Source organism: Tubulanus polymorphus, chromosome 12, assembly GCF_964204645.1.
Source record: "Tubulanus polymorphus chromosome 12, tnTubPoly1.2, whole genome shotgun sequence".
In the NCBI taxonomy this organism is placed as follows: Eukaryota; Metazoa; Nemertea; class Palaeonemertea; order Tubulaniformes; family Tubulanidae; genus Tubulanus; species Tubulanus polymorphus.
The window spans coordinates 6,203,206-6,227,257 of record NC_134036.1 but is presented as its reverse complement, the minus strand read 5'-3'; the positions used below and the strand labels follow the sequence as shown (position 1 = coordinate 6,227,257).

Here is a 24,052-nt window from a genome sequence, read left to right as displayed (position 1 = left end):
CCACTTATGCGCAAATGTACCGACTCGTATCTGGAAGTAGGTCCGGTTCGGGTAGAATTGACCCTACAGAACTAGTTTTAGCACGCAGGAGTTTGGTGATAAATCTGTGTAATTTATTTTGTTGGCTGCCGTTAATTATCGTTCAATTTTGCGCGGTATTACGGGTAGAAATTCCAAATCAGGTGGCGGCTTGGCTGGCGGTTCTTTTCTTACCGATCAACTCGTCCCTCAATCCCCTCCTTTACACAATACTGACTATCGATATGAAATCCATTCGAGCAAAAACTAAACGCAGGCAACACCGTAAAAATAGATAAATTCCTCCAGTTTTACCCAGCGCAGGGTAATTAGAATATATTGCCAGTCAAAACGTTGTTTTCTGATTAATTTTCTGAAAGCATTTTTCGATGGGGATAATTGATTTTAGGGCATAAACGAGAGTCCAAAGGGACATTACAGCTAGCCTATAGTTTTTTTAATGAATTATGCAATATTGGGTTACCTTTGTCAAAATACCCTCCCCGCGCGATATGATTTGTGTGAAAATATTGTCATTTGTCCGAATTCGCTCAGTTTTATAGTAATAGGCTCAGCACTAAATATCACTGCGATAAGTATTCTGTTCGACTTCCACCGTTTTATTCACGTTCAATAATCTCGAGTCGATCTATTGTTTGATATATCATTAATTAATATGTCAATGATAATTGCGTGAAGTAAAACTTATCAGGTCGGATAGCCGTCACTCCTATAGACACGACATTCAATCGTTGTCATTCAGGTCAGGCACCCACATCCACAACCCACGATGCCAACCGAAATGAATTGTCCAGCTGTTATGTGTCTATCCGGCAAGATGACTAATTCTTCATTACTAATGAAGAATTCGTGGTAATTGTCGTTTTCACGCCGCAGTATCGAAACATGAACGCTCACTTTTCGTTAAGAAATGTATTTATCATCATTATCGTTGTGATACAGAATACGAAGTGAGATAAAAGTGTGTATACGATACACTTCGATGGACTGTGAATGATGCATCTTAGTGATTATTTTGTCCTCAAAGTATAGGTCCTGGTCAGTGGTATGCTCCTGGATTTACGGACTCCATACGGAGATTAAGTTACCGTATTGTAAATATTTATCCTACGCGAAACTCTAGCTCAGTAGACACGCCCAACCTGGCTCAGCAGGAACCCGAACCCCCGTCGTAGTGTATACATTATAGATAGTTTGTATATTGTAGTTTTATGCGAATCGTTGTTATAAAACATTTCGAATGTTTTATTTAATGATATTTGTTGTGAAATTTATTTATTTCAAGTGACTGTATCTTGCGCCTTTTTAATGGCTGTTACGTGTTGAGATAACGCATCAAAAAGCCATATCCACACATACCAGACCTCACTGACCAGACCATACAATCTAAGTTGATCCAAATTGGTTTACACTCGTAGATAGTTGAAAGTATTTTCAGTCTGGATTATAGTTGGTTCACTCACGATGTAAATTATAAAGAGAAAAACAATTGTAACCACATTTAATGACACGGTAGGACACACTCTACTGGTTTACACTCGTCTGTTGTTTGAAGACCTTTTTATGTATTCCCAAATATACAGAGCAGCAACGACACTGAACATCGTCACGTGTGCAATGTGTTTGGACCATATAGCTGCATCGGACTATTACGTCGTGCTTTTCGAGTTTAAGTAAAAACGTGGATCTACAATATCGATGACTGATGATGAAACCGCGCTTTATTGATAACTTATATGACTCTCGTATTGATTTATTTACTTTCATTTTATTGGATTTGATTATAAGACCAAATCTCACTACGCAGGTAAAATATAGATTCAATTCGAGCTTTTTCACAGTCAGTCGGTATCGTGACTGCGGTTCAGTTTCATAATCGGATATTTCGACAAACACCACGATCCGATTACAACAGCTTACCATCTACGATTAGCCCGCGTACGGTGTACACACCGAGTTTTGACAAGGGTTCGGGTCGCAGCATTCGATGGAAGCCTTACACGATTGGCCTATGGAGCCGCAAGCTAAAATATGACCAAAAGAAACGAGATTTACATTCAAAAACAACAGTGTTTTACAAAATTCTATTATTAAGCCCGGGTTCAGGTAGATCCATTTAGACGAGTGAGCGATATGTTAGCATTGAGGGTTGATAGACGCCCGCACGCAAAGCATTTATCCCATTTCAATCCCTCGACTAAATTCGCATTAATCAGAGCCGGCTTTTTATTTTACCATAGCCCAAAAGTAAATGCCTTTTTTAGAAAATATTCGGGAACAAATGAGAGGTTATCTGAAAGGTTATTTTTTATAATTTGGAATACGTAAGTCTAATCACTTGATCGTGATATATTCCTATGAAAAATTACTCAGTAAAATGCCGTGCAAAAATGTCTGCATTAAATATTTGGACACTTTTCGCTAAATTTCGATGGGTTTTGAAATGTCTAACAGAGTTTTTTAGGTTCTTTCCTCCGATGAATCCGATGGAAATTTCTGTAATCAATTCTCAGTTGTGACCACTCACCCCATGCCTCCGCAAATGACGCAACACTGACCACAATCGCGACGATCGCATATACCCGAGTTAATAGATAAGCAAGCATTTTCATCGCCTAGAAATCGAACTAGAAACGGAGAAAATTTGAAAGATTTCATTGATATTTAACCCATTCACTGAACTTGAATATGAACGAAATAATTCATCTTGTATGAAACAATCCAGGGGCTACACGTTAAAAATATGTTCGAAGATAACCGCCGGATAGAATACCATAATAATAATAAGTAACGAGACGAGTAGTACTGTATAGGTTAACTATTTATTTGACGCACGAGCTTTCGCTTCTAATGAATAGAAGCGTCATCACTCATTCACCTGATGAAGCTTCGATACATCAGTAGCGAAAGCTCGTGCGTCAAATAAATAGTTAACCTACACAGTACTACTCGTCTCGTTACTTATTTTAAACCTGGTTAACACGGCTACGAATATTCTCATAATTATAATGAACGTTTGATTGTCTCTATGTCAGCTATCGACTCGAAAGCTTCAACCAATCTTTCGAGCATCTGGCCCCCGTCGAATAGATATTAACCGATTCGACTGTGAAACCTCGTTTTGTATAGATTCATAATCTAGGTATTGATGTATGTTATACGTATCGCATCCTTTCTATTCTATTGCATTCATACTTACTTTCCCTATACTGGATTCGTACGTCCTGCCAACAACTGCCGCTGTTAGTTGTTAAGTATTCGTTAGAACGCCTATAGGAACGGGACGTTTAGAACAACGTGCAGTAGAGTGTTTGCTTTTCTATTCACGATGATTATTTTTCGGGCGCAAATTTCAGGAACTCGAAACGTTATTGCAGCAGGTGGTTATACATCAAGCGCTTTATTGGTTAGACAAAATGAATAGGAATAAGTCAGCTGCTTGTTGATATAATATACATAATTGAAGCTCGCGGTTTAATAATCGAGCTTGTACGACACCCTTACACTCTAAAAACATATGTTTTTTGCTGAATTTTATAAATTAATGGTGTAAGTACATTCGATTTGAGGCGGGGGCAAAGAGATTAGTTAGGAATGAGAGTGAAATTTACATTAATGAACTAGTTTCGAAAGGTGCGTATGGTCTGCTCAAGAAAGAAAAACGTCGCTGGATTTGTGAGAATTTGTGAATTTCACGCGCTTTGCTGCACCATCCATTAAGATCACTTCTGTGAGTGGTTTTCTTCGACCCAGGCGTAGAATCCGATTAAAAAGTATATTCGTAGCCGACTGATTAACCGGACGATTGGGTGACTAGATGACTCGCTCAATAGGTGGAGGTTGGGATGATGGAGATGGCGGAGAGATTGATTATGATAATGAGTGTGTGATGGTGGATGTTATGACGACGATGATGACGTAGTTTGAATTGATAGTCAATTGATTTGTGATGATGGTGATGCTGGGGAAGTCGATGTGATGATTGCGGTGGTGATGCTGGAGAAGGTGATGATGGTGATGCTGGAGAAGGTGGTGGTGACAATGAAGGCGATGATGGTGATGCTGGAGAAGGTGATGATGGTGATGCTGGAGAAGGTGGTGGTGACAATGAAGGCGATGATGGTGATGCTGGCTACATATGACAGGTTAATATATGAAAAGTATTATTTCCCGCGAGACCAAATGACAAAAAGAAATATACGCATGGTTTGTGTGAGAAAATAGTGATGAGCGAGGATCGATTTTGAAAGTTTTCGGTTTCGCATCGATTCAGCTTGCAAGAATCATCAAACATTAGTGGGGTAACTAATATTAAGCTGTGCAAATGTTGGAATTTTTTTGAATATGTCTTAAGAACGTATAAATGATCGCTTCATCCTATGTGTTATATTCATTCGTCGACGGATCCTGACTCGAGGAAACGAGATATTCTCTATTCGAACGTTGAAAAAGCTACGTTGAACGAAGCGACTAAGGCAAGAAAAGCTCTTATGCTCAAGAAATACTCAAATCCACATCATTCGTAATCGGCCGTTGATTGTCCATCGACAAAGCGATATACACTTTAACATGCAGCATATATCACATCAGAAAGACGACAGAAGTAAAATTTCATCTTTCTCATCATATTAAGTTAGATTTTCGGCAAACGTTAGTCTCAACTAATGAGATGGCAAATGTCTACTAATTATGCGAGTCGTTGGGAGGATGTTTTTTGGGTTTTTTAAGAATGGGAAGAAATTAAGGTAAGGGATCAGTAGGAACAGTGTAGGCTTATCCTTCCTGTCACTTCTTTCATTTACTTAATTTGGTTTAGGGTCCGGGGGAAGCGAACGAGCCCCCTTTAATTTTCAAAGTCAGTGTAAAAACAATTTGGGTCAAGATTTTGCAAATTTTTGATACAATTTTCAAGTGTTTTTTTTTTGGAAGATGAAAAGCGTTTTTTGTCCTTTTTAACTGTTAAGTGACACTTTGCAGGGAAAAACGTTTTTCTTGAAATAGACGTGCCCCTCAGAAAAGCTCGACACGGGCCTGCAAACCACCTGTTTATATTCTATGTACTTCTAGATTTAGATCTATCGCTGCGGGTGAGTAACGACTGGACAAATGATAAGAATGCCATTGGATGTCTTGCATAAAATACACAAATTTGCATTCATCAGTTAACATTGAGTATTTGTTTAACGAATGAACGTATAGACTCGAACGATAGCGAGTCAATTATTTCCTCGCTTTTAAGTAAGAGCTCTGTTTCACATCAAAATTCTATTTGAATTTATTGTTTCTATTATAAAATATAGGTTGCAAAAACTTGGGACTTTGCGCCCACGATGCTGAGTGTTGCAGCGGCAAATGTAACCAGGCAAGGTGTTGCTAATCGTTGGTGAAAATTGGGTTTACAATCGGATTACTCGCAGTGGTTTTGGGAAATATGCGATTATAAAACTAAATCACAGTCAGGTTACTGACTGACTATGATGAATATATAATATATGCAAATATATGCAAATCAGTTAATCAAATAAAAGCAAACGATTCAGTTTTAGCAGTTCTTTCAACTATATACACCGGAGAAGTTAACAAGACGGATCTCATTCAGGCAGAATCATTTCTCCAAGACTTTGCAGACCAGTACACTCGGGCGAAATTAGTCATCTATGACCAGATGACGGTCAATATGACGCAATAGCGTGACCACTGTACACGATGTATTTGCACATGATGTCATTACTGAGGTCTAAGATAGTTACTCGGCAGTCAGCATCCTCCCCCAGCAGGGATTCGAACATGACGGCATCGAGATTGCCGCGGTACGAAACCCTGCCACACTAGACCGAGTGTACAGATGCACACGAAGCTTAGATGATTACAATATTAGCCAATTAGAAAACCCGTTTTATCCAATTTAGTCCGGGTTTTCCGATCGATAGTTCTTCCGTGAACTTTGCTTTAGTGATTATACAACGAACAATCTGATCGGTGCCGCATTCGGTCTATTGTGGCAGGGGTTCGTGCCGTGGCCGAGTGTAGCGACGCCATCAGGTTCGAATCCCTACCTGGGGAGGACGGTAGTCGGGACCGCACATAGTGGTCGACAAAACACGCGTAGGAAACCTCCAATCAAAAATATCGATCGGATTCAATAGTCACTTTCAATCGCAATTTAAGACCTGTTTCTAGTCAGAATGATGCGTTCTGTGTAGGTATTCACCGCACACGAGCGAAAATACTCAAACAGCATATGAAAAATTGATATTCATAAATTATGAAAGGCGACAGCTGATTTAAATATACATAATGATATCCCGTAAGTTCGAAACATTATACTCATGGATCATTGCGGAGTGAGATAGTGATGCGCGTGGATCGATTTTGAAGAGCCGGGTGCGAAGCGATTGAACAAACACATCGACGCGAGTGAGCTGTGTAGTATATCTGTATAACTCCGATTTCTATTTCAACACGTATACTATTTTACGCGCGATGTGTTTTATTCATTCGTAGACTGTGCTAGCTCGGGAAAACATTTTCGATTCGAAAAGTTGAATACGTCAGAACAAGCGACTGAGGTAGGTCCGTCGATAAAATACTAATAATTCAAATCTATATTTTTTACGATCAAATGTTGAAATAAGAAATAGAATTATACAAAATACATAAAAACGCAGATTAATTATTTCATCAATTTCATAAAAAGAATAGATTCTAGCGAAACTTGTCTAAACTATGGCGAGTCCTGATTTTGTCAATTTCGCTTGGATGGTATTTGGGTTAAGATAGGGTCTAAACGAGGATGCGGAGAGTGAAAACACCGTTCTCCTTCCAGTCAATGCGATACCTTATCAGAAATTCAGCTCTTTATCATTTCAATTACGCTTTTCCTTTGAATTTTCGACAACGAGCCGCGATTATTCTATGTAAACAAACGGTTACGGATATCCGCGCGATGTTTCCTTTACCTTTTAGTCTGATGTTTCTCGCTGGAACCTTCATTTATATATGCTATAAATTTGGGCTTCAACGTACTTTCCTTTTGATTGCAAGGACGATACGATACAATAGATTAAAAAAGAATGAACTTATGGAACAGCATTCAAACCAGAAATACAGAAAACCCGTTATATGCAGAGAGCTGCATTTTTCTAAACCTGGTACATTACCTGACAAAATGTCCAGTAACTGAGAGCCCGTTGAAAGTTTTTGCATAATCAGAATTTGTGATTGCTAATAGATATCATTCATGAGTTAAAATCCCACAATATATGAATGAATCTAAAAAGCTTATTTGAAATTAGAAATATTCCGAGTGGTAATTTTTAAATTATTTTTTTAGACTGAAGATGGGTGGTGGCAATCACCCGGAATATTTATAATTTTGAAATAAACTTTTTTGATTCATTGTGGGATTTTTCCTCATCGTCTTATCACGGATATTGTAATTTCCATGGCTTCAAATATTTTAGTAAAATTCTAGGCGCGAAAATGCTGGCTCATTTAATGACTCGAATGTGTGCTGTTGCTGTGATTGTCGTCAGTGCCGTGGCCATTGTAGACGCGCGTAAGTAACTGGGAATACAATACACGATTTCGTACGATTCCACGAATAATACGCATTGATTAAAATTTGTAATTATCAGTTCACATTTAGTAGTTATTTATCGATTAAGTAGATGATTATCGAACGAATTAATTCAACGAATTAGATCTCATAGATAATATTACATGCTCATATACTGATTAGAATCAATGGGGTAGCCGCAGTGTGCTAATGTGGTAATCGAGGATTCCGCATATGGCAGGCGAGGATGCGTTAGGTTCGCTAGTAGATAGTTTGTCGCGTTCAATTTTCTTCTTCAAATCAATTAAATCTGAATGAACTCTTCACTTAAATGAATCAATTATTTATGAAGATAATCTCCAAATCTAATAATAAGAATGAAAGTATTTCATATTTGGTGAGTCCTGTGATAATACATGGATTCGGGAGTCTTACAATCCATTTCAAAGTGAATCGAAAATGAACTAATTTTGACAACGAACGATCTACTGCTCATCACGCCATCTGGCGGGATAGCTGGTTTTGCAAGTAGTTCATTCAATTGACCTGAAATATTGATCTTACGAACATGCAACTCTTAAATACATTCGTTCGTCTAAATGATCGACAACAATGAGTGGCTTCTAAGATCCCAATCGTCGGGATCATTACCGGTTCTATATATGCTCTGGGTTCGGAATCATACATTCACTTAAGTAAGAAAAGCTTATTTCACTTCAAAATTCCATTTTCAATTTCGTACTTTCAGGGACTCGACGTTGCATGAAAAAAGCAGATAGTTGTTACTATAGCTCTGACTGTTGCGACAAAAAATGCATAGCCGGATTTTGTAGCTAATCGTTATGGCGATAAGGGCCTATAATGGGATATGAATTTGCGGTTGTTCGGGTAATATCCCATTATGAAACTAAACCACAGTCGGCAGGTTACCTAAAAGGTTTTGCATGTTGAGAAAAAGCTTGACTCGAATTGAATTGATATTTGTAACTCCGACGTCAAACTCCGTGTCATAATTAGATTCAATAAAAGTGCGAGTAAATTAATCAATGATTGGCTTGTTTACTGTTTATGATTCGAAGTTAGAAAATGTCAGATCAATAGGATACGCCGTTTCGTCCGCGGCTTGCAACGCATTCATGGTCATTTCTAGTTCTTCCTTTAAATCGTTACTTCGACGATATATTTTCACAAGAAAGTTTCCGCCACATTTCGCTGCCGCGCGCACGCTGTCCTCTGTGTAAACGCAATCCACGTGCCTTACACTCGCTATACGAATCGCAGCGCTCTAAACCTACAATTCTTACCGCGTCAAATGCTCAACGTAAGCATGATTTGATTGCATTATAATGACAATCAATATCAGACACCGTGCTTATTCCACATTCGTATCTTTTTCGGTTAATTCTAGCATATTATCACGAATGACGGCTATTCCGAATCAGAAATAGTTTATGTAGATCCCAATCAAACAATATTATCGATATGACATATTGCAATGAAAAACTATCAAAATACTAGGGTGGTAGAAACTACCAGAAATATTTCTCATATTTTAGTAAATTTAACATTGCGTTGTTTTGCGCTTTTCACATTGCATTGCGTCGTTTTAGGCCCTGATTTGGAAAATGATTGGACCAACTTATTACAATACTTTGCGGCATCTACGTACTCACAATACCGGGATAAATTTCAGATATTTTCACTCGGCAATCGCCACTAAGCCAGAAATAACTAGACGGAACATGTACATATTTCAATAGCGTCCAACCATATCAATTAGCAATTAATTTTGCAAAAACGGTTTAATTCCAGCGTGCGTTAGTTAGGTCTTAATGTTATTGTGATTTGTATCTGAATTATTCGCTGGTTTTCTAGCAAATCGAAATGCTCGGGGATATATTTGATCTAGACGGATACATGATACATACTGAAAACCGCTGTCGTGCACACAAAGTTTAGACCGTTTTTACAGTAACTGCCTCGAGGCGTTTTACATATATACGCCTTGCTGTAATATCTGTTCAGCATCACTCTCGAGAAATTCTAGAATTTCAGAAATGCTGATATAGGCAAGATTTTGCAAATACGAATGCATTTGTTCAGCTCTAATCTTCTAATCTATCTTACTCCACAATGTCGTTTGAATCCAGTCATGCCTTAGATTTAAGACTAATCTTAGACCAACTTCATTATATACCCGATCTAACGGCTAAAGACCAGTCTTATGATTTAAGACCACTTTTGGACTTCGGTCACGACAGTGCAACTTGGCCCAGTGCAAAGTTCAGACTTTTTCGATGAGAAATCGTTACTTCTATCACAAAGTAAGGTATAAGATTGCCTAAAAACATCCAACTATGCTGAACTAATATATGTTTTTAACGCCAAGCCTTTAATCTGTCGTGAATTCTGTCCGAATTTCGAATTTTACAATTCGGCATCGATGTTTGCGGACTGCTCAGATAACGAACATTAGTTTATTAGAAGAAATTATCACGAGACAAAAGGGATTAAGCCCAGAATACGCGACACTTCGTGCGAATTCGTTACACGCATGATAAACAAAATGTATACGTTAGATTTTTAAATCCAAATCTCAAGTCAGATCAGGTTCTACCGAGACTCGATGAGCCTCATAATAGAGATTCGTGTTCAATTCAATTCACCCTTTATTCAGCATAAACATTTTAAAAAACCCATTGTTTTCAACTGATACAGTTTCGGTAAAATCAAGTGTATACATAATATGAGTTAAACAAGCAATAAAATGAGGCATAATTAACATTAATTACAGATGAAGAAAAACATAATTGAAAATATAAAGAAAAAAACATTAATCGAAGAAATATTAGGACAATGGCAAACCGAGTTTAATGAATTTGGCTATCTGAACAACTAACTGGGTGTTGGATTTATGTTGTCGAAAGTGGAGATTAAACTTATACGTCTAGGATAGATATATTTAATTCCTTTCTTGGATTAGCGATCCTTTTACAATGGAACAAAAAGTGACATTCATCGTCTAACACATAACAGATATCGCACAAACGTTTTTCCTTTTCTATACCGCGGTGTCTATCTTTTTTTAATTAGTAGCTGTGGGTAGACGTCCGTAATTTAGCAACAGCATTTCTGAGGTTAAAATCTTTTAGTACGAATAAATATTTGCCAGAGATCCACAAATATAATTATCAGACGCTTTCTAATAACCAAAATAATGCTATTTGAATAATGATCCAAATTGTTCCAAACATTTGAGTACCCTAAATTTGATGGAACTGATTTAACAGTAGATACATAATTGAAATTGCCCTCCCTGGCATCTTTATATTGTTCTAAAAAGGACAAGTACATCAATGATGCGCTATTATTCGACGACCTAACTGATATCCAGTACTTCAAAGCTGAAATAGTAATATCGATATGAATGGAACCTCTCCTAAATCACTAAAAATAGGATAAATAGTAACCTTAGAATGAAGCCCCATTAGGAACCTGAAAAATCTTAACTGCAGCTTATGAACTGCCCATTTGTTATATAGTAAACCAAAAATAATGTATTTTTGAGTAAACCCATATCTGTGAGTGACCAATGAGATTGAGTTTTATTCACGTTTCTTAATCTGTATATTAATCAAATTAACAGCGGTCTTGATATCGACTGGTTTTTTCATGGAAAAAATTCGTTCCAGTATACGCAATTCTAGACTCAAAATTGCTTAGGATTTGAATTAAGATAAAAATCATTCTTAATCAAATATCATGGATGGGTTTTGAGAATATACACAACGTTCGTGATCCATATGAAGAAATACAGTAAGACTTTATCCATATATTTTTGGTTGAAGGTCTACGGAATCGATAAACCGGATGAGAAGGTTTTTTTCTTCTGCTCGGGTAAAATTCCCGGCCGGGTTTTATAGACTGGTATCATCTTTAGGGCTAACTTTATTCATTTTCAATTGAGTTAGCCCCCGGGTTAAAGTTTGAGTCTATTAAACTGGGCATCGGTGTTCTGGGAGTATGGGGGTATAATAACTTAACAAACACAACTCAAATAGAAATGAGAAATATAATATTGGAACGAATCACACCTAGAATAATTGCGAAAATAGAAACATGAAATTCTGTATGCCGTTGGTTTATTTTTTATCCGTTGGTTGAATTTGTAGTGAGCGCATTTCTACTAAAACTGTATTAAGAAATATTCCAGTCGGTGGAACGAATTTTCTGACTGGATTATGATCCGACCAATAAACGATTCTGTGAAACTTGACGAATTTCGTTCATTTCGTCGCAGTGACGATGTTCGGTATGGAGCAGCGGCTGAGAGCGCTGTTTATAGCGTCGCTGATCGTCTGTCAAGTTCGCATCGCGCGCGCTGATCGCGCAGCCTCTATCGAGGAATCGTCTGTGACGGTAAGTTCGTCTTGTAACAACACGTGGTACCCGCTAGACCCGTGACGATCCATATGTCGAAGAAAGAGATAAACGAAATTGTCTATACATTTGATGCAAACATATTCATTACATCGGAAATTTGGATCGGAATATTTCTGCGCGGATAAAACTCGGCTTGTTAAAGTGTTCGAGGTTTAATCAATGAATTATATGGACTTATAACATATTGCAGTCAGTTAACAAACTAAAACTAGAATCACTAAAATCTCGTGAATTTTCTATATCATATTGCATTATTATATTTTCGTGAGTTGAATTTGCAACGTACGTATTTTTAATGAAAATACTAGAAGCATTTTCGACTCGGCGAGCGAATTTTCTGATTGGATGTAATAGGATCGTCATCCGACCAATGACAGATTCTCTGTCACTTGACGAATTTCGTTCATTCTGTCGCAGTTATGTTGTTCGGTATGGAGCAGCGACTGAGAGCGCTGTTTGTAGCGTCGCTGATCGTCTGTCAAGTTCGCATCGCGCGCGCTGATCGCGCAGACTCTATCGAGGAATCGTCTGTGACGGTAAGTTCGTCTTGTAACAACACGTGGTACCCGCTAGATTCTACGTCCGGTTACATCGTTTCACCGAATTACCCGTCGTTATCGCGCGGTGTTGAATGTCGTTTGTTCATCAACAGCTCTTTACCGGGAACTTTTCTCGTCCAATTTTACTACGACATCGAGCCGTCAATATTCTGTAGTGATAACTACCTTCTCGTCTATGAGGCTGATATCAGATTCTGCAGTAAAGGAAAACATGAAATCCGCCGCAAAGATTCGATCTTGTTGATGTTTAAGAGCCGCATCGATGGTGCGCGAGGAAGTCGGGTTTATATCATGTATCGTTATGGACGAAGCCGATTGAGAATCAGCGGCAACTGTGGAAACTCATTTCTCAACGTGAATGAATTAAAAACACCAATGGGATACAAATTCAATTTATTTATTCGTTTTTGTACAATGTTTCTTGAATGGATAGGAATGCCAGAGGGTTTAGGAATGAATCTAACCCTCATCAATATCAAATCACGGTATTACGTCAAGACACCATTTAAAATTCACGACGGATGGAACTCCAGCAGTGAACCGATAGGTCTTATACGCCAACAATCCGGACATCCACCATCCTCATTTTATACTAAAACGAACAAGGCTACTTTAGTATCCTATAAAATTCTAATCAAATCACAGCTTGTGGTTCAACTTTATAAAATATCTGATTGGAACGTCTCTAATCCGTTGATTCAGATCTCTAATAACGAGTCGGGAGTGCTCATTCCCGATGACAACAGTTTACACGTAATAACTCGATCAAAACACTTACACTGCTGGTCTATCACAGTGCAGGTGTTACAGTACGTCGTCTTCAACTGGACACGTGATCTCAGCACATCCGGTGGCGTCATCGGTGTATATAAACTAGAAGGGTTACGCGTAGTAGGAACTGATGTTTTACTCAGTTACAACTACCTGGAATCACTGAGTGTCAAATCTGACGGCTTTCTCGTCGTACTGTGCGTTTTGAAAGCAACACTTCACGACGATGTGACGTTTGAAATAGCGTACAAAGTTGAATCAATTTCGATAGAAGATATGGAGGTCTACAAAGGTTGGGTGAGTCACACATTTTATATAAGGTTACTATGTATCACTATATAATAATAAACAGATAATAGTTTCAAGAAGTTAATGATAACTCATTTATGTCCAGGAATCTAAGGAAATGACATCACAATCACTGTTCCCAACTCCAGAGAAGAACTCGATGAGATATCGCGTCACTAGAAAAGTGTTTGGATTAAGAGTCGCTATCTATGAAGAGAAGATGGAACTAACAGTTTTATCAGAGAACTGCGAGCGAGCAGGATTTTACATATACGACGGTGGTAATTTCACGGCTAGACGCTACGGTCCGTATTGTCCCGGCAATGACTTTAGTCGATCAGTTGTCAGTCTGATTACATCAGGTGGATCGGTCACCGTAGTAGGATACGCTTATAGCTGGGACGGTTGGTTAACAGTCGATAGTTATTATTCATATCTCAGATTTCGTCCTACCGACTGTTACGGGTACGTTTTAAAGGAAGGAGAACGTCAAATCAATATGACGTCTCACTGTCTCGTGATTACACCCGAAAACCGACGCCTTTCTCTAAGATACATTATCATATTATCGAAGCATGAATATCAAGTTGACCGATGTTTTCAGGATCACATTCCATACAGACACTGTCACACGCGGTTGAATAGCCAGTTCCTTAATAGCGGTCTTGTGTTAAACACTGTCCGTGTATCTTATGATCAAGCATTCATTACCTTTCCATTGCTAGTTGAACTACGGAGTAAATGTCAACGGTTGTTGAAAATAAGGGAACGACAAAGTAACGTCGTGGTAACGTGTGGAATTATTCAGTCACCAATGTACCCAGGATTGGCGGATAAAACCAATGAACTACTGTCATATAAAATACGTATTCGAAGGAGATATAAAATGTTATACTTTAGATGCATAATAAAATCTATCGCAAAGATACCGTGTGCGAAGAGAGAAGGGGATAGCTTTGACCCTATAGTTATCAAACGTTTCATCACCGCAGGCCCCGGCCAATCGCAGGAGCACCAAAGTAAAATATGTGACAATAACGCGATACCGGGTCTTGTATTTTATAGTCTTACTTATGCAGATTTGCAAATTGAGGTAAAAGGTCAGATCCCGATATTTCAAATACAATACATATTAGAACAGTCGTTACCGATAAAACAGTTTGAAAATGTCTGTAAAACAGGATTCCTAGATTCGGGAATTTCATGCGTAAAATACATCAGAGATGGACGTCTGAATTGGGAGAATGCTGAATTGTACTGTAGACAGAAGTACGCGGGACATCTACTCAGTATCAACTCACAACAGGAAATGATTTCTATTAAGACATTATTTGCCACGGAACTTCTTCGTAAAGCATACTCGCTGAAAGCGCTCGTTATGATGGTTGGATTAAAACTGCAGGTAGATTTTTAGATGAGCTCGTTAAAAACTACTAATGGCAACAGATTACATGTAATGATATATATGATGTACATATAATAATATATATGCCACTTAAATTTCCAGGCTAGATCGAGCTCTTACACGTGGTCTGACGGGAAACCATTGAGCTACACAGAGTGGTATAAACCTACAAATAACGACACGATACCAGAAGTTATTCAAGGATTGATATCTCCTCTAAGAAAACAACCGATAAATGATGACAATATGCCGTGTACAGCGATGATACTGAATAATCCACGCGGATCAGCGAACTGGGTTCGATTCCCCTGCGGAATCGAAGAGGTTCACACGAGTTTCATTTGCGAAGCGGAAAGAAATCATTTCGAAAATAAAACACTGAGGACGATAAATTCAACAAACAACGGCACATTATTGATACGGGACAAACCTTTCTGCACGGTTGGATGGGTAAGCATGGATAGACAATGCTATCAAATACTGACAAATTGGAACAGACATCGAGGTTTAGATATAGAAACTGCAACAGAGATGTGTCGTGGCATACGAGGTGAAATAGGCGCTGTGATAACCGATAACTCCGAAAACGACACGATGAACTTGATAAGAACATTTCATTTCAAATATCAATATAGCTCAATACTAATGGTGACTTCTAATGAAAAACTGCAAGTTATAAACCCAATACTCACGAGAGATAAAATTAATTATATTCAATCAGTCAAATGGACGATGAAACAGTTTGATAATGCGACAGATACAGCGCGTTCTGTTTTGTGTTCACACAATGTCACTGATGAAGAGTTAGCTTCTATAAGCGGTTGTAAATCGTGGCAGTTTGAATGTAACGATCAAAGATGTATCAGCGACCATCGCGTATGTGATACCAGACACGACTGTCAAAACGGTGAAGATGAACTTAATTGTACGGATATTAATTTACAAAATCAGTTTGAATGCAATGATGGTCAGGTCATATCAATAAGTGGTTTCTGTGATTTCATACAGGATTGTGTGGATGGCTCTGATGAGAACGCGTGTTTTTATATCCCGTGTTTATCTGAACAATTTAGCTGCCAAAGTGGACAATGTATCAGCAGTTTTGATAGATGTAATGGTGTCACTGATTGTGAAGACGGCTCCGACGAAATAGGATGCACTGCTCAACTGTGCCAGGGATTCCTATGTTACAGTGGAGACTGTATCAGTTCTCAGTTGTATCAGGATGGTGTCGTAGATTGCAGTGGAAGCCTCGAAGAAGATGAACTAGTAACAACCATTAACATTACAGTGAATTCAATGGTTCAGTGCAATAATGACAACCACTGTACGACTAACTTCACAAATCTCTGTACGGAATCTGATGAACAAAGATGTTCTTTCAATTCCCCTCATTGTTATTCAAGACGTCACAGATGTATTCTAGAGAGAATGCCAAATGGTTACCCTGTTTGTAGAAATCTCGAGCACGTGTTGAGATGTGAAGAATTTCAATGTCCTGCTGGTACTGTTAAATGTCCCTCATCGTACTGTATACCGATCAGACAGGTGTGCGACGGTCAATCAGATTGTCCTAATTCAGAAGATGAACAAAACTGCGAGACATTTTCATGTCCGGGAATGTTTAAATGTGGTCAGGAAAATAGATGTATTCCACAATCTGAGGTCTGTGACGGAGTCGCAAATTGTAAACATACAACTGATGACGAGGCTTACTGTAAGGTCACGTGTCCAAGAGTGTGTACATGTCAAGGTAACTTTATCGATTGTGGAAATACTGGTTTAACAAATATTACCGGACTTTTCTCGGCATCAACCCGAGTTTTGATATTGTCGAACAACCGAATCATCTTGGACGTGTTCACATTATCCCCATATGTTTATCTTCGAATGCTCAACATCTCCTTCAATGAATTGACTTATATTTTACCGAATTCGTTCTCAAACCTGCATAATCTACATACATTAGACCTGACATACAACAACGTAACATCATTATCAACAAATACATTCACTGGTTTGTACAGTTTGAAGGAGTTATTCGTAACTAAAAATCCGATTCATTATTTGCAGGAAAGCAGTTTTTCGGGATTGAGATCACTCCGAATTCTTGATATTCAAGGACTTTTTATATTGATGCTTTCTGAACGCGCGTTTGTGGGTTTATCTACATTACAGTCGTTGAATATCAGCGGTAACAAAATCTATCAAATTTCACGATACGCATTTTCTGGATTAACGTCACTCGAAATTCTTGATTTAACCAATAATAACAAAATTATTTCCGTCCCCAGACATGTTTTTGACAATCTGACATCATTAGTCTCACTGAGGTCAGACGCTTACAAATTTTGCTGCATGGCTCCGAATGTTGACCGGTGCCTTCCTGAAGCTGATGAATTTTCCTCTTGTTCTGATCTGATGGGTAACACAGTCCTCAGAGCTATCATTTGGGTGATCGCTTCATTCAGTTTCATCGCTAATGGAATCGTCATTTCTATTCGCATTCGAGCGATTCGATTCTCCTCCTCAAATCCATTTTCAGACATCATCATCATTAATGTTGCTCTGTGTGATTTTATGATGTCTATATATTTGTTTCTGATCGCTGGAGCTGATTATATCTACAAAGGTATTTACTTTCTCAATTCGGAAGCCTGGACGGACAGTTTGATTTGTCGTCTTGCTGGAGTCGTGGTCACTATTTCTTGCGAAGGTTCATTGATATTTTTACTAATCATGACACGTCATAGATTCTCAAATATCGTAGACCCATTCTCTGATAACCCAATTACATCTCCGAGATATGCGTGTATCATTTGTTGCGCATGTTGGATTGTTTTGTGTGTTATTGCAATGCTACCACTTACACCGATTTCTTACTTTGGAGACAATTACTACGGCACTGCCGGAGTTTGTTTACCTATGAATTTGGTTTCAATTGATGTCAACGCCTGGCAATATTCATTCGCTATTTTTTCATTAACCAACTTCTTCATTCTTTCTACGATAATGGCCACTTATGCGCAAATGTACCGACTCGTATCTGGAAGCAGGTCTGGTTCGGGTAGAATTGACCCTACAGAACTTGTTTTAGCGCGCAGGAGTTTGGTGATAAATCTGTGTAATCTATTTTGCTGGCTGCCGTTGATTATCGTTCAGTTTTGCGCCGTATTACGGGTAGAAATACCGAATCAGGTGGCGGCTTGGCTGGCGGTTCTTTTCTTACCAATCAACTCGTCCCTCAATCCCCTCCTTTACACAATACTGACTATCGATATGAAATCCATACGAGCAAAAACGAAACGCAGGCAACACCGTTAAAATAGATAAATTCCTCCAGTTTTACCCAGCGCAAGGTAATTAGAATATATTGCCAGTTAAAACAGTTATATTGCCAGTTTAAACAGTTTTCTGATTTCTGAAAGCATTTTCTGATGGGGATAATTGATTTTAGGGCATAAACAAGAGCCCTAAGGGGCATTACAGCTAGCCTATAGTTTTTTTATGAATTATGCAATATTGGGTTACCTTTGTCAAAATACCCTCCCCGCGCGATATGATTTGTGTGAAAATATTGTCATTTGTCCAAATTCGCTCAGTTTTATAGTAATAGGCTCAGCACTAAATATCACTGCGATAAGGATTCCGTTCGACTTTCACCGTTTTATTCACGTTCAATAATCTCGAGTCGATCTATTGTTTGATATATCATTAATTAATATGTCAATGATAATTGCGTGAAGTAAAACTTATCAGGTCGGATAGCCGTCACTCCTATAGAATCGACATTCAATCGTTGTCATTCAGGTCAGGCACCCACATCCACAACCCACGATGCCAACCGAAATAAATTGTCCAGCTGTTATGTGTCTATCCGGCAAGATGACTAATTCTACTAATGAAGAATTCGTTGTAATTGTCGTTTTCATGCCGCAGTATCTAAACATGAACGCTCACTTTTCGTTAGGAAATGTATTTATCATCATTATCGTTGTGATACAGAATTCGAAGTGTGATAAAAGTGTGTATACGATACACTTCGATGGACTGTGAACGATGCATCTTAGTGATAATTTTGTCCTCAAAGTATAGGTCCTGGTCAGTGGTATACTCCTGGATTTACGGACTCCATACGGAGATTAAGTTAAAACCGTATTGTAAATATTTATCCTACGCGAAACTCTAGCTCAGTAGAGACGCCCAACCTGGCTCAGCAGGAACCCGAACCCCCGCCGTAGTGTATACATTATAGATAGTTTGTATATTGTAGTTTTATGCAAAACGTTGTCATAAAAAATTTCGAATGTTTTATTTAATGATATTTGTTGTTGGAATTTATTTATTACACGTGACTGTATCTCGCGCCTTTTTAATGGCTGTTACGTGTTGAGATAACGCATCAAAAAGCCATATCCACACATACCAGACCTCACTGACCAGACCATACAATCTAAGTTGATCCAAATTGGTTTACACTCGTAGATAGTTGAAAGTATTTTAGGTCTGGATTATAGTTGGTTCACTCACGATGTAAATTATAAAGAGAAAAACAATTGTAACCACATTTAATGACTCGGTAGGACACACTACTGGTTTACACTCGTCTGTTGTTTGAAGACCTTTTTATGTATTCCCAAATATACAGGGCAGCAACGACACCGAACTTCGTCACGTGTGCAATGTGTTTGGACCATATAGCTGCATCGGACTATTACGTCGTGCTTTTCGAGTAAGTAAAAACGTGGATCTACAATATCGATGACTGATATGGCGCTTCATTGATAACTTTATAACATTCTCGTATTGATTTATTTACTTTCATTTTATTGGATTTGATTATAAGACCAGATCTCACAACGCAGTTAAAATATAGATCCAATTCGAGCTTTTTCACAGTCAGTCGGTATCGTGACTGCGGTTCAGTTTCATAATCGGATATTTCGACAAACACCACGATCCGATTACAACAACTTACCATCTACGATTAGCCCGCGTACGGTGTACATACCGAGTTTTGACAAGGGTTAGGGTCGCAGCATTCGATGGAAGCCTTACACGATTGGCCTATGGAGCCGCAAGCTAAAATATGACCAAAAGAAATGAAATTTACATTCAAAAACAACAGTATTTTACTAAATTCTATTATTAAGCCCGGGTTCAGGTAGATCCATTTAGACGAGTGAGCGATATGTTAGCATTGAGGGTTGATAGCCGCCCGCACGCAAAGCATTTGTCCCATTTCAATCCCCCGACTAAATTCGCATTAATCAGAGCCGGCTTTTTATTTTACCATAGCCCAAAAGTAAATGCCTTTTTTAGAAAATATTCGGGAACAAATGAGAGGTTATGTGAAAGGTTATTTTTTATAATTTGGAATACGTAAGTCTAATCAATTGATCGTGATATATTTCTATGAAAAATTACTCAGTAAAATGCCGTGCAAAAATGTCTGCATTAAATATTTGGAAACTTTTCGCTAAATTTCGATGGGTTTGAAACGTCTATCTGAATTTTTGTAGGTTGTTTCCTCCGATGAATCCGATGGAAATTTCTGTAATCAATTGTCAGACGTGACCACTCACCCCATGCCTCCGCAAATGACGCAACACTGACCACAATCGCGACGATCGCATATACGCGAGTTAATAGATAAGCAAGCATTTTCATCGCCTAGAAATCGAACTAGAAACGGAGAACATCGATATTACCCATCAACCGAACTTGAATATGAACGAAATAATTCGTCTTGTATGAAACCATCCAGGGGCTACACGTTAAAAATATGTTCGAAGATAATCGCCGGATAGAATACCATAATAATAATAAGTATCGAGACGAGTAGTACTGTATAGGTTAACTATTTATATGACGCACGAGCTTTCGCGTCTAATGAATAGAAGCTTCATCAGGTGAATGAGTGATGAAGCTTCTATTCATTAGAAGCGAAAGCTCGTGCGTCAAATAAATAGTTAACCTATACAGTACTACTCTTCTCGTTACTTATTTTAAACCTGGTTAACACGGCTATGAATATTCTCATAACAATAATGAACTTTTGATTGTCTCTATGTCAGCTATCAACTCGAAAGCTTCAACCAACCTTTCGAGCAACTGGCCCCCGTCGAATAGATGTTAACTGATTCGACTGTGAAACCTCGTTTTGTATAGATTCATAATCTAGGTATTGATGTATGTTAAACGTATCGCATCCTTTCTATTCTATTGCATTCATACTTACTTTACCTATACTGGATTCGTACGTCCTGCCAACAACTGCCGCTGTTAGTAGTATTCGTTAGAACGCCTATAGGAACGGGACGTTTAGAACAACGTGTAGTAGAGTGTTTGCTTTTCTATTCTCGGTCGCAAATTTCAGGAACTCGAAACGTTATTGCAGCAGGTGGTTATACATCAAGCGCTTTATTGGTTAGACAAAATGAATAGGAATAAGTCAGCTGCTTGTTGATATAATATACATAATTGAAGCTCGCGGTTTAATAATCGAGCTTGTACGACACCCTTACACTCTAAAAACATATGTTTTTTGCTGAATTTTATAAATTAATGGTGTAAGTACATTCGATTTGAGGCGGGGGCAAAGATATTAGTTAGGAATGAGAGTGAAATTTACATTAATGAACTAGTTTCGAAAGGTGCGTATGGTCTGCTCAAGAAAGAAAAACGTCGCTGGATTTGTGAGAATTTGTGAATTTCACGCGCTTTGCTGCACCATCCATTAATTAAGATCACTTCTGTGAGTGGTTTTCTTCGACTCAGGCGTAGAATCCGATTAAAAAGTATATTCGTAGCCGACTGATTAACCGGACGATTGGGTGACTAGATGACTCGCTCAATAGGTGGAGGTTGGGATGGTGGAGATGGCGGAGAGAGTGATTATGATAATGAGTGTGTGATGGTGGATGTTATGACGACGATGATGACGTAGTTTGAATTGATAGTCAATTGATTTGTGATGATGGTGATGCTGGGGAAGTTGATGTGATGATTGCGGTGATGCTGGAGAAGGTGATGATGGTGATGCTGGAGAAGGTGGTGGTGACAATGAAGGCGATGTTGGTGATGCTGGAGAAGGTGATGATGGTGATGCTGGAGAAGGTGGTGGTGACAATGAAGGCGATGATGGTGATGCTGGAGAAGGTGATGATGGTGATGCTGGAGAAGGTGGTGGTGACAATGAAGGCGATGATGGTGATGCTGGCTACATATGACAGGTTAATATATGAAAAGAATTATTTCCCGCGAGACCAAATGACAAAAAGAAATATATGCATGGTTTGTGTGAGAAAATAGTGATGAGCGAGGATCGATTTTAAAAGTTTTCGGTTTAAAGAGCCGGGTGCGAAGCGATTGAACAAACACATCGACGCGAGTTTCAATCTATATCGAGCTGTGTGTAGTATATCTGTATAATTTCGATTTCTATTTCAACACGTATACTATTTTACGCGCGATGTGTTTTATTCATTCGTCGACTGTGCTAGCTCGGGAAAAGTCGATTCGAAAAGTTGAATACGTCAGAACAAGCGACTGAGGTAGGTCCGTCGATAAAATACCGGTAATTCAAATCTATATTTTTCACGATCAAATGTTGAAATAAGAAATAGAATTAAACAAAATACATAAAAACGCAGATTAATTATTTCATCTATTTCATAAAAAGAATAGATTCTAGCGACGCTTGTCTAAAATATGGCGAGTCCTGATTTTGTCAATTTCGCCCGGATGGTATTTGGATTAAGATAGGGTCTAAACGAGGATGCGGAGAGTGAAAACACCGTTCTCCTTCCAGTCAATGCGATACCTTTTCAGGAATTCAGCTCTTTATTATGTCTATCACGTTTTCATTTTAATTTTCGACAACGAGCCGCGATTATTCTATGTAAACAAACGGTTACGGATATCCGCGCAATGTTTCCTTTACCTTTTAGTTTGATGTTTCTCGCTGGAACCTTTATTTATATATGCACCCTATAAATTTGGGCTTCAACGTACTTTCCTTTTGATTGCAAGGACGATACGATACAATAGATAAAAAAGAATGAACTTATGGAACAGCATTCAAACCAGAAATACAGAAAACCCGTTATATGCAGAGCTGCATTTTTCTAAACCTGGTACATTACCTGACGAAATGTTCATTAACTGAGAGCCAGTTGAAAGCTTTTGTATAATCAGAATTTGTGATTGCTAATAGATATCATTCATGAGTTAAAATCCCACAATATATGAATGAATCTAAAAAAGCTCATTTCAAAATTAGAAATATTTCGGGTGGTAATTTTTAAATTATTTTTTTAGACTGAAGATGGGTGGTGGAAACCACCCGGAATGTTCATAATTTTGAAATAAACTTTTTCGATTCATCGTGGGATTTTTGCTCATCGTCTTATCACGGATATTGTAATTTCCATGGATTCAAATATTAGTAAAATTCTAGGCGCGAAAATGCTGACTCGTGTGTGTGCTGTTGCGGTGATTTTGGTCAGTGCCGTGGCCATTGTAGACGCGCGTAAGTAACCGGGAATACAATACACGATTTCGTACGATTCCACGAATAACATAAATTAAAATGGCAATTATCAGTTCACATTTAGTAGTTATTTATCGATTAAAAACAGATGATTATCGAACGAATTAATCCAATGAATTACATCTCATGTGTCATAATTAGATCCAATAAAGCTGCTAGTAAATGAATCAATGATTGGCTTGTTTACTGTTTATGATTCGAAGTTAAAAAATGTCAGATCAATAGGAAACGCCGTTTCGTCCGCGGCTTGCAACGCACTCACGGTCATTTCCAGGGGTCGCCAAAACAAACATTAGCGCGAGAAAACAAATATTTAGCTCGAGAAAACATATTATTTTGTTTTCTTGCGCTAAATATTTGTTTTCTTGCGCTAATATTTGTTTTCTCGCGTTAATATTCGTTTTCTCGCTATCAATTTTGTTTTGAGATTTTTC

General features: G+C 38.3%; 2 long non-coding RNA genes across 3 annotated transcripts in view; both read right to left on the bottom strand.

Annotated features, from left to right (window-relative positions):
• The window catches only part of LOC141914304 (uncharacterized), a 288,650-nt gene that overhangs the window by 261,272 nt on the left and 3,326 nt on the right, over positions 1-24,052 (bottom strand). The gene's annotated exons all lie outside the window — the stretch shown is intronic.
• On the bottom strand, positions 19,930-21,364 carry LOC141914303 (uncharacterized). The gene is made up of 3 exons (XR_012620761.1): positions 21,306-21,364; positions 20,650-20,749; positions 19,930-20,146 (listed from the first exon to the last, which is right to left on the bottom strand). It is a non-coding gene; the product is annotated as an uncharacterized LOC141914303 (long non-coding RNA).